This window comes from Electrona antarctica, assembly GCF_951216825.1.
Source record: "Electrona antarctica genome assembly, chromosome: 1".
Lineage (NCBI taxonomy): Eukaryota > Metazoa > Chordata > Actinopteri > Myctophiformes > Myctophidae > Electrona > Electrona antarctica.
In genome coordinates this window covers 57988570-58001509 of record NC_136806.1, presented here as the reverse complement: position 1 = coordinate 58001509, position 12940 = coordinate 57988570, and positions in this window count along the sequence as shown.

The window sequence follows — 12940 nt, the reverse complement described above, 5'->3', positions numbered from 1 at the left end:
TTGGACACAATGCTTCAGCGTTTTGGGCAACAGCTGCGGTTGTTGCTGGGCAGATTCATTGATCAGATTACTGTGTAATCAGATCACAGACAATTTCAGAGGGAGTATGAATGGGCAATTGTCTGTCTGAAGGTTTTTTGGACAGACCATCCAAAAAAACTGTTTGGATGTCAGATGGATTATTTTGAAGCATGTAGCCCCCTTTAGTTTACGGTTATAGATTGCAGAGGGTCAGAGTGAGTATTAGATTAAAGCAATCCTAGCCAGTGGCTCCTTTCCGTTCCGCACAACAAAAGTGCTTCCAAGCCAACCTCCACTTCTCATGGACTTAATTTGGCTAAATCAGTTCCTGCTTCTATAGAGGGGTGCCTTGTCACCTCTGATCCAGCATCCAGCATCTGAGATGAAGAGAGAGAGAGAGAGAGAGAGAGAGAGAATGTGTGTGTGCGCGCGTGCGTGCGTGCGAGAGAGCGAGAGAGAGATAAGTCTAGGGTTTCTACTCAATCTCAGGCGCGTAATATGCTTTAAAGCAAGCTGGACAACTTGCAGACTCATCAAAATGATTCAAAGAGAGCAATCCCATTTAAACTTAACCTTAAAGCCAACGTTCCAGAGACACTCTTCCCAATAGTCTACCGTCGTCGCCAATCTGTTACAATCAAAGTGCCTCCAAGTCTGGGACAAGACACATGCATGTTCCCTCACCGACAACGTAGAGTGCACAGTTGCAGACACAGAACTGGTCGAATGACACAAATTACATAGGCCTACTTTACCTGTTAACCTTCGTAATTATAAAAAAAAAGACTACCACTGTTCACCAGCCATTTGACACAAAGGATGCAGCGTGTATGATTTTAATTTCTATAGAGGTTGGCAAGAGTGAATTAATCATCACGTCTTTGAGTGGAGACAGCATCATACCTGTAGAGGTGTGTGTGTGTGTGTGTGTGTGTGTGTGTGTGCGTGCGTGCGTGCGTGTGCGTGCGTGTGTGCGTGTGCGTGCGTGTGCGTTATCTCTCTTGTGTCCCCCTCCCTGCGTTCAATCATGCAGGCATTAATTAATGTCAATCTGATGGATATACCTCTCAAGGCAACGCTGTGAAAACCCAGACAGTGTGTGCTGCTGAATGTAACGCCCGTGTTACACAGTTACTACCTGCTCCTTTGTGAATGCCTCGGTGGAATATTGAGTTGATTGAGCCACCTGCTGCATGAGGACACACTGACGAAACGACAGCTTGCTTTCTATTCTTATTAGTGGCAAAGTGGTATTTACTCACAGCATTAATGACACTTAGGGTTCACAGTGTACCCAGGCTAATAATAACAAGCATCTCTTCTAGTTTGTGTCCTGTGTGCGTGTGCGTGTGCGTGCACGTATCGGTGATGGATCTATTGAGACCAGCTAAACAGGTCTAGACTATGTGAATGTTATGAATGTAATTGCAGTATAAAAGGAAAATAATACTGTATTAGTATAGTATAGTCTATAATATTTTAAACTAAGAGCATAATATGGTCCTAGAATAAAAAAGAAGAAGTAGGTCGGGAGTGGCTTATTGTCGGTATCAGTGGTGGAGCGCCACACACATACCATCAGCTCCCAGTACTTCCCGCACGACTTGCTGCACCAAGCCGTGCTACTCACTCGCTGAGTTGGCGGTGCCTGGGATCGAACCCATGTCCAAAGGCTCTACCGACTGAGCTACCCGGACACAAATAGAATAAAACCTACTAGAAAACCTACACTGAAATGAGGGATGACTGGCAAGAACTACACTTACTATGAAGTCTCTCTCTCTCTCTATATATATATATATATATACACAGGTTTTAAAATAAGTTAAGAATATTCAGTTTAAATCTTTTAATGAAATTAATTTGGCACATATATCTTAAGTAGCTGTATCTGATAGACCATTACTCACATATACAGTACTAGAGGCCTTCCTGCCTGGCGGAGATATATGATCTTTAAAGATGGAGTGCCGTGATTTATTTCCCACCCTAAAACAAGATCATCAGGTATTATTATTAAGGAAGATGAGGAAAAAGTTGTTTTTATGTGGAAGCAACCAGTTCATTAAGTATGCCTGGTTTGCCTAGTGGGTGGAGATGGGTGAACTGAAGCCACACCCACAGCTGCTGTTGTAGGATAAAGGGGGAGGGGATGATATTGTGATGGCATGTTTGACTGTCAAGGTGTCAGTCTCCAGGAAGAAACCTTAAATACAAAAAGGAAGACATCACTGCATATAACAACCACACCAAGGGGTCTAATGAAGTACTGTCACCTCATAAACACATTATTTTTATTTCTTTCAAAAATCACGGAACTCCATCTTTAAGACAGCTGTCTATAAATATTCCATTTCCTCACCATAGCCACAGGCCCACAGCCATTTCATCACATATCTGAAACTTTACAGGTTGACTTTAGTTTGTTTGACCTAAACAAAATCTTGTTTCTTAAAAATAATAATAGTAACCCTAGTAGTATAGTTTATAGAGTTTGAATGACCCAGTATAGCTGTCCACTGATTTATTGTGAGAGGTACACCTAGATATTTCTCTCACTGTGCTTTTATGGATGCACTACAGTAGAAAAATACAATAAAAAAGGCCTGACATAATAATCCCCTCCCGAGGGGAGGCAAACAGAGTACAGATTAAAGAGATTGACATGGACAGTGGTATGGGAGGCCCAAGGGACCAAGAGGAAAGAGTTTGCAGGTGAGCTGGAGAGTGGGAGTTGGCAAAATAGTTTGTTCAGGATTGTGACGCAGCTGTGTAAGAGATGAGCATTGCAACATCATGACTGACAACGGAGGAGTGTGCCGAAAGTATATTAAAAGGTTGTTGAACTTGGATATTTTGGATATGACTGGGACGGAGATCTGGGATGTGACAAGATGGACAGTGTACTCGCTGCTTGGTCCGGTTCGACCGAAGTGGTCAAAGATCTATTCTAAAACGGGTAGTGCCAATACTTGATTCTGATTGGCTGGTACCCGTTGTAAATCTCACGATAATCCACACCTTCAATCACTTTATATCATTCCCAGCTGATCCCGCAGCTCTGTAGCTGAACTGGGGAAGGGGAGCACTTGATTGCCTTACACACCCGTCTATGACTGTGAATGTGTGGCTCCGGGCGGCCTCGTAAAGACATCAAGCGCCTCTTATTCCCCCGTCACAGACACTGGCCGAGTAAAAACAAGGAAGTGTGGCTCACTCTCAGCTCTCAGCTTACCGTGTATTTTATAATGGCTGACAGGTTCGGAGACCCTCCGCTACACGTCAGGTCTCACTATGCCTCTCAGCCATTATAAAACATATAGTCTCTTGTGGCTTATTGCTTTAAAATACATTAAGCAGGGCAAGAATCTTACATGTATGTGAAACTGTAAAACTTCAGTTTAAGAGTTAGGATCAGTATAATCCTAACCTTCCTGACAACTGTATCACAAATGATATACTCTGCTGCACTGTATGCAGCAGACAGTAATGCAGTTGTTCTGGCGAGACATAGCCAACCAGGTCTCACAAATACAGTAGAGCACCGAAGTCTGACGTCAATATCGGTAGAGGGCGCCACGGGTTCATGTACTTTTTATTTGCATTGTAATCCCCATAGGGAGATTTTAGATCGTTTTGACTTTCTAGCGATGAAAAAAGCGCATCGTGGCGTTTTGACCTTTGACCTTTCTAGCGATAAATTGACCTTTGACCTTTTTTTCGTTTTGACCTTTGACCTTTCTAGCGATGAAAAAAGCGCATCGTGGCGTTTTGACCTTTCTAGCGATGAAAAAAGCGCATCGTGGCGTTTTGACCTTTCTAGCGATGAAAAAAGCGCATCGTGGCGTTTTGACCTTTCTAGCGATGAAAAAAGCGCATCGTGGCGTTTTGACCTTTGACCTTTCTAGCGATGAATTCAAATCAAATCAAATCAACCTTTATTTATATAGCACGTTTAAAACAACCGAAGTTGACCAAAGTGCTTCACAACAATACAATATAATACATCAAACATAGAAAAATAACATATAGATTATAGGTTAAAATCAGTTCACATTAAAAGCCAGGGAAAAAAGGTGCGTTTTAAGATGGGATTTGAAGATGGTGATTGATTGAGCAGCTCTAATATGGGGGGGGAGGTTGTTCCAAAGCTCGGGGGCCGCCACGGAAAAAGCGCGGTCACCTCTTGTTCTGAGGGTCCGAGCCGTTGGGACGGTCAGCAGAGACAGGTCCGCAGACCTCAGAGCTCTGGAGGGGTTGTGTCGTTGTATAAGTTCGGCCATATAAGGGGGGGCCAGGCCGTTTAGAGATTTAAAAGTGAATAAAATAATTTTAAAATCGATTCTCTGTTTTATGGGGAGCCAATGGAGTGAGATTAAGACGGGTGTGATATGGTCATATTTTTTGGTACGAGTGAGGAGACGGGCAGCAGCATTTTGTACCAATTGGAGTCGTCTGAGGGAGGATTGGGTGATACCATGGTATAGGGCGTTGCAGTAGTCTAGTCTAGAGGAGATGAATGAGTGGATGACTGTTTCGAATTGTTTGGGGGGGAGGTAAGGTTTGATCTTGGCAAGTAGGCGTAGATGGTAAAAACTTGTTTTGACAACTGAGCTGATCTGTTGGTTGAAGTTGAAGTGGTTGTCGAATATAACGCCAAGATTTTTAGCACTGGTATGGATGTTGGCTGTAAGGGGGCCGAGGTTGGTGACAGAAGGGGTGGGATGTTGTCCAAAGATGATGATTTCAGTTTTGTTATCATTAAGGTGTAAAAAATTTGCATCCATCCAGGTTTTAATGTCCTCTAAGCAGTTGGTTAAGGGGTCAAGTGAGTTATTGCTGGCGGAGGTGAGTGGCATGTAAATTTGGACGTCGTCAGCGTAGCAGTGGAAGGAGATGGCGTGTTTGGAGAGGATGGGTCCGAGGGGCAGCATATATAATAAAAATAATAGACCTTTGACCTTTTTTTCGTTTTGACCTTTGACCTTTCTAGCGATGAAAAAAGCGCATCGTGGCGTTTTGACCTTTCTAGCGATGAAAAAAGCGCATCGTGGCGTTTTGACCTTTCTAGCGATGAAAAAAGCGCATCGTGGCGTTTTGACCTTTCTAGCGATGAAAAAAGCGCATCGTGGCGTTTTGACCTTTCTAGCGATGAAAAAAGCGCATCGTGGCGTTTTGACCTTTCTAGCGATGAAAAAAGCGCATCGTGGCGTTTTGACCTTTCTAGCGATGAAAAAAGCGCATCGTGGCGTTTTGACCTTTCTAGCGATGAAAAAAGCGCATCGTCGCGTTTTGACCTTTCTAGCGATGAAAAAAGCGCATCGTGGCGTTTTGACCTTTCTAGCGATGAAAAAAGCATATCGTGGCGTTTTGACCTTTCTAGCGATGAAAAAAGCGCATCGTGGCGTTTTGACCTTTCTAGCGATGAAAAAAGCGCATCGTGGCGTTTTGACCTTTCTAGCGATGAAAAAAGCGCATCGTGGCGTTTTGACCTTTCTAGCGATGAAAAAAGCGCATCGTGGCGTTTTGACCTTTGACCTTTCTAGCGATGAATTGACCTTTGACCTTTTTCCGTTTTGACCTTTCTAGCGATGAAAAAAGCGCATCGTGGCGTTTTGACCTTTCTAGCGATGAAAAAAGCGCATCGTGGCGTTTTGACCTTTCTAGCGATGAAAAAAGCGCATCGTGGCGTTTTGACCTTTGACCTTTCTAGCGATGAAAAAAGCGCATCGTGGCGCTTTGACCTTTCTAGCGATGAAAAAAGCGCATCGTCGCGTTTTGGCATTTCTAGCGATGAAAAACGCGCATCGTCGCGTTTTGGCATTTCTAGCGATGAAAAACGCGCATCGTCGCGTTTTGGCATTTCTAGCGATGAAAAACGCGCATCGTCGCGTTTTCGCTTTTCTAGCGATGAAAAACGTGCATCGTCGCGTTTTGGCATTTCTAGCGTGAAAAACGCGCATCGTCGCGTTTTCGCTTTTCTAGCGATGAAAAACGTGCATCGTCGCGTTTTGGCATTTCTAGCGATGAAAAAGGCGCATCGTCGCGTTTTGGCCTTTCTAGCGATGAAAAACGCGCATCGTCGCGTTTTGGCATTTCTAGCGATGAAAAACGCGCATCGTCGCGTTTTGGCATTTCTAGCGATGAAAAACGCGCATCGTCGCGTTTTGGCCTTTCTAGCGATGAAGACATGTTTGTACCAGCGTGATAATGATTAGATTTATTTCTTGATCGCTCAATTGTCTTGATTGTTTAAACATGACGTCATGGGCCGCTATGCTCGATAACAGGCTTGATAAGCCTAAAGCTTATTGATACCGGGTACTCAATAAGCTTGTTATCGGATTTTTTCGGGTATCAGTTATCGAGCTCCATCCCTACTGGAGAGTGATTGCATTTTATGCAATTCCAGTCTACCTGCTGCTATCCCTATTGACTATTGAGAGTACGGATTACAGCCTTGAGCCTTTAAAAGTGTTTGATTTCTGAGCTCTAGACATGGTACAATTGGACGGAATTGACTGTGAACAAACTTTTCAATACGTTACACATATTTAAATAATATTTCCATTACTTTCATCAAGTCTCAACTTCCAGAGATACAGTATTGGAGTAAAGCTTCTAACTTCCAACAGATCTACACCAAATTACATTGTTTCGCTGCCGATGAGTAAAAAAAAAAAAGAAAAGGAAAAGAAAACACTGTTCTTAATTACAGTAGGAAGCAGGCATTATTCACCTAGCCATGTAATTGTTTTAGTTGAGAACAGTCTTGGGGGGATATGCTGCTTGTCAAGCCAAGTAAGGGCGCTACACGCTAGGGGCATTCTGACTGCAATCAATTAATGAATACGTTGAAAAGCACTGTGAGGAAGACGATCACCAGATGAATACCAAATGGCCTCTCAATTTCTGTTCCTTAGCTTCTAATTTGTTTTTCATTACAGCTGGGTTGACAGACTGGCTTTTTACTCTGTTTGCCTATTGGCTGGGGTCAGAATAAAATCATGTGTTTGCCAACATGGGCTGGGGCACAGGGGAACAAGTGGCCCAGTTATGAAGAGAGTACTGTATCTCCTTTTGAATCGACCTCTACCTCCAGCCAGACTAACCATTACCATACAGTACACAATCCCACATCCTTTTGGGAGTGTAGCACAGCAAACTGGGAAGACTAAAAGATGACCATCAGCCCTTTCATGAGTTCTCTTTAATCACAACTTCTCATTGAGATAAAATTAATGTCAACACCAAAGGGCATTTACACCTCTAGCTGTTAAATAGTATTCATACTTAAATAACATAAAATTCAACTTTTTCCATTTATTTTGTGTTTTTGGGGCTCCCATATGTGTTTTCTATCCCCACAAATAACCAATTTTGAACAATCAGGCTTTCATATCATATAGGTGCTTTAATGGAAATTACTCTCAGGAACAGCTCAGCTGATTTTGTCCTCATCGTGATGTCATCCATGTCACCCTACTTTGTATAATTCCTCCCCTTCTTCAGTCTTCAGTTCCAAATTTGCATTTCCACTTTGTTTACAATGTCCACCATTGTTGATTTTCCAAGCTGGCATGGAATGCCAGTATTATAATGACTCAAATATTAAATAATCTGCATATGAGCACCCCCACCACCTCAGGACATTGTGGCTAAAACTGCTTTCAAAGTCCAGAAAGAAATGACAAGAACTGGTTATATCAGAGTGGTGATTGAGGCTCAAACCATTAGAAATAACTTTGAGGGACATAGACAATATGATATTAAATGTTAAAAGCAGTTTTAAAATGCATGTTATTTGCGCTTTAAGCTGTTAAAGTCACTTTGGTATAGAGTTTTGGGTTAGTGTACTTTGTCATGATGTAACTAGGGATGTCCCGATCATGGTTTTTTTTTACACCCGATCCGATTCCGATCATTTGATTTTGAGTATTTGCCGATACCGATTTTTCCCGATCCGATATTTATATATTTTATAGAACACTTATGCTATATCACAATAGTATACAATGTAATATCCAAAATCACAGACGATATCCAGTATAATATCATGATATGGATATCATCATCATCATCATCTTTTTTCGACCGCGGTCGAGATCATGGATTCCACAATGCTACGCCAGACTTCCCGGTCCTTCATTGCCACCCCCAGTTCCTGCCTACTGAAGCACCGGTCCTTCATTGCCACCGACAGTTCCTGCCTACTGAAGCATGTGTCCCTAGCGATGACATCAGGGAACGACAGCTTTCTACCTCTGGTCCGCCCTGAGGCAGGACTCCAGAGAAGAATATATAACATATAAGATATGGATATAATATTGATACTAGGGATGTCCCGATCACGTTTTTTGCTCCCGTATCAGTCATTTGAAAATGACGTGATCGGCCCCCGATTTTCAATCCCTAGATGTAACTAGTCCAACTTGCAAGATATATCACTCCATTGCACCGTTGATTACACAATAAAAAATCCCCTAAATTGAAGAGTGAAGAACATTTTTAACTACGTTGACACCCCTCCTACCTGCATCTCTGAAAAATAAATGAAATTATGAAATAGGCTAAGTGTAAGAAATCAGCTCGGAATGTTTTAAAACATACAAAACAACTCTAATATTATGGAAAATCAGACTGCCAGGCCGGCGTACTGTTCCGGGAATTTTAACCCCATCAATTTCTCATAGTTTGGACTTTATAGAGTGGTATAAAACTCTATATAGAACTAACTTTAAAACAAATATATTAATAATAATAATCCTATGGGAGTACACCTCGTACAGCACTATATGGCAGACCTCTGAGGGTAAGTACCATATCATAATATTTCTAGTGCCACTCCAATAAAATGACTGGACTTAGCTTTTGCGCTTTCTCGTCTCATAGGATCATGAATATGGACCGTCTGCTGTGGATCAATGGATTCCATGGGCCATGCCTGGGGAGTGGAGACTGTTATTAAAATTGTTATTGTTACTATCTTTGTGAATCTCTTTCTCTATCTCTCTCTTATCACATTCTTTGAAATTACATTTTAAGACCTTTCTCTGTTTGCCACTGCTTTTTACTGCGTTTGTTTTGATCGTGCACTGCAATTCGCATATTTCTTTTACATAATTCTTATTTTCTATTCTAAACTCCTTAATCCATTTAGTCCTGACGTCAAAATAAAAAAAACGTTCGCTCTGAAAGAATATATATTCCAAGATTTGTGGCGCATTTTTTACGATTTTTCAAAAATAGCAGACCTACAAGCTCTGATCTGCTATTTTTCAATAGCTAAAGTATAACATAATGCTTAGTTAAAACACCAAAAGGGGTTCCCGTCTAGAATGGGTTAATAACTTATTTTAATAGCATTCAAATGTCCTATTATAATGTGTCTAGATGCGCTCAATGTTTTGTGTAAAGCATTTTGAATTGCCTTGAAATGTGCTATACAAATAAACTTGCCTCTCTGTCTCAAACCAAATAGTAGAGGTACAGTTGGGTGCCACCGATATTGTCCCTTATCATTTGACCCATTTAGGCCTGACCTCAAAATTTAAAAAAATCCTTCTAAATCCTCCAGTTTTCTGAAATAAATATTTTCACGGTTTTTCAAAAATAGCAGACCTACAATTTTTCAATAGCTAAATTATAACATAATGTTTAAAACACCAAAAGGGGTTTGCGCCCAAAATGGGTTAACTGTCCTTTTGCGCAGATCACGCAAACCTCAGCAAAAAGAAAAGGACAATATCGATGGCCTCCAACTGTAGATGTTTTCCTACTTCTCTGCTCGGTGGTTCCTCCCATGGCTCACGTCACCTTCAGGTGGCGCACCTCCGACGGTAAAACCCTGTGCACCTTTTCCAATCTGACTGGTTTTGCAATCGCACTGTAAAACACAAACACACACATAAATACATATATCTTATATTACATTTGAGACGTGCGCCAGTTCAGATCGCAAAGTCATCAGTGGTGGAAAAAGTACTCAATTGTTTTACTTAAGTAAAAGTAGCAGTCCCGTATTAAAAATTTACTCAACTAGTATAAAAGTATCAGCATCAAAAATGTACTTAAAGTACTAAAAGTAAAAGTACTACTTTTGCAGAATGTCCCATTTCACAAGTTCAAAATGTGTAAAATATCTTTTGAAAATAGCCGATCTACTACATCTGCTATTTTCAAATGTAGGCCTATATAGGGTTGAAGTGGTTAATGTAAGTTTTTGAATCAAAAATTAAAATCTAGTAACTAAACTAGTAACTACAGTTTTCAAATAATTGTAGTGGAGTAAAAGTACAAATCTTGGCTCTGAGATGTAGTGGAGTAGAAGTAAAAGTATTGGAAATTGGAAATACTCAAGTAACGTACAAATACCTCAAAATTGTACTCAAGTACAGTACTACGCCACTGAAAGTCATAGACCGTGACGTAGGCGAAACTGCCATTCCTCACTAAGCTTTCTGGTCCTCATACGTGTGCTCATACATCACTGCCTTCCCTTTGCATTGTACCAGTTATATCTCCACATGTGACGGCGTTTTACATTTAGAACATGGAATTAGCTTATTGACGCTAGGGTTTTCATTTGATTGCACTCTTCTTAAAATCACACATTTGAATAGCAGCAGATACTTTACACCGAACACTAAAATACTGTTAACTACAAATGCAGCTTGTTGTAACTATTGGACCAAGGGGCTAGCTTTGTTCGCTTCCAGTTTAGTTTAGTTTATTAAGGATCCCCATTAGTCTACACCGTAGTGGAGACTATATTCTTCCAGGCAAAAATAACATCACAAATCATAAAATGCAGTACAGCATGATCCATGTTTGTGAACAAACACACAAACCTAGAGAACAAAATTTATATTAACAGTACAATTAAAAGAAAAAAGAAAAAACAGATTTGTCAGTCCGAAAATCAAAAAAAAAAAAATCTATTTCTTGTTAGAGTCAAATGTGGGGGGAGCATACGCCAGCATGCAATGGCTCTGCACATGACTGTTTTCTTAAGTGCATTGGTTTTGGGCAGAGGAAAAGTAAAGTGACCATTTAGTGCATGTCTAGTATTATAATCATGTCTTTCATTTGCAGGTAATAGAGCGTTGCAGTCCCGCCCCTTACCATGGACCAGGAAATTATTCTCCGTTCATTTTCCTCATAGACATTTCAGAAAGTATTTATTTAAAGACGTTTACGCCGCGGACAAAGCCAACTCGAGTCGTGACAAATCATGACAACAAACACAATTTTTTGGGCCGAACAAATAATTAGAAAGAAGAAAAAACGGCAGGTTACAACACCTTTTTGTTGTTTTTCTTCTTTGTAATTTATTATTTGTTTGGTCCAAAATATTGTTTGTGTTGTCATGAGTTGTCACGACGCGAGTTGGCTTTGTCCGTGGCGTAACCGTCTTTAAATAAATACTTTTTTTTGAAAATGTCTATGAGAATAATGCATTGGGATTCATTTCCTGGTCCATGGTAGGGGGAGGGACTGCGACGCTCTATAGCTGTAGAAACAAACTGAAGGGTTTCTGTGAGGAATGCACATTCTTTAAAAACAGAATAAAGCTGTATGTTAGTCTTTCCTTGGCATGCACACTATTCCTGACAGAGCAATGAAGTGCTAGTCTTGCAGCCTTAGCTTGTTCTGAGCAAGCTGAAGTTCTTGCTTTGATGCACCAGACCAGATAACATGACAGTAGTCCAGATTTGACAGAACTATAGAGATTGTATGACTAGTCTGATTGTAGTAGTAGTGTCTACTTCTCTGTAGCAGATGAGCACTCCTTCTAATGGCATAGATGCCATTACTCATCCTCACCACTGTATTATTGATCTGAGTGGACCAGGGCAGTGTTTTCGTCAATAGTGACACCTAAAAGTTTAACTTCTTTAACCTGCTCCAAAGAGAGGCTTAATTTCTGATCTGTCCTGAGAGCATATTTAGAACCAATTACAATACATTTAGTTTTTAAAAGACTCATCTTATTTTCCATAATCCATTCAGAAACCAGGTTTAACTCTAGTTATCTCATTGACGTGTTCAATACTCTCTGACGATGCATACATAGTTGTGTCATCCGCATAAATCCCCATTCCTGCATGTTTTAATACATATGGCATATCATTTACAAGAACAGAATAAAGAAGGGGGGCCAAGACAGCTTCCCTGCGGAATTCCACACTTCCAATTCCAAGTGTCTCAATATTTGAAAGGGAACCATTGAACATAACAATTTCCTTTCACTTTTCCTGTTCACTATAGCCCTTCAATAAATCAATTGCAGAATCTTTGAATCCATTATGCTGATAGTTTCACGAGTAGTAGCTCATGATCTATAATGTCAAAGGCTGCGCTGAAGTCCAAGAGCACCACCCCAGCAACTGACTTCATGTCAATCCGTTTGAACCACTCATCAGTAAGACTGTAATGTCAGTGCAGTGCTTGTAGAGTAACCTGCTTTGTATGCATGCTGTAGATCTGAGTTAATATCGTTTTCTGCAAAATATTGCTGGATCTGCTTAAACATAACTTCCTCCAGAAGCTTACTCAAGAATGCTGATGGGCCTACTGTCTGGACCTGCAAAGGGCTCCCTACTGTTTTCTGACAGAGGAGTAACCTTTGCAATTTTCCACAAATCAGGATAAGCACATTCCTTAAAGATGGAGTGCCGTGATTTTTTTTCCACCCTAAAACATGATCATCAGGTCTTATTGTTATATAAGGAGGTATAATTTTTTTCAAAAAAGTGTACAGTATTTGTTAAAATTTAGTTTTTATGTGGGCACGTCCACCAGTTCATTAAGTAGGCTATGCCTGGTTTGCCTGGTGGGTGGTGATGGGTGGTGATCCACCTGAACTGAAGCCGCACCCACAGCTGTATATTTGTATGATAAAGGGGAGGGGTTAAGG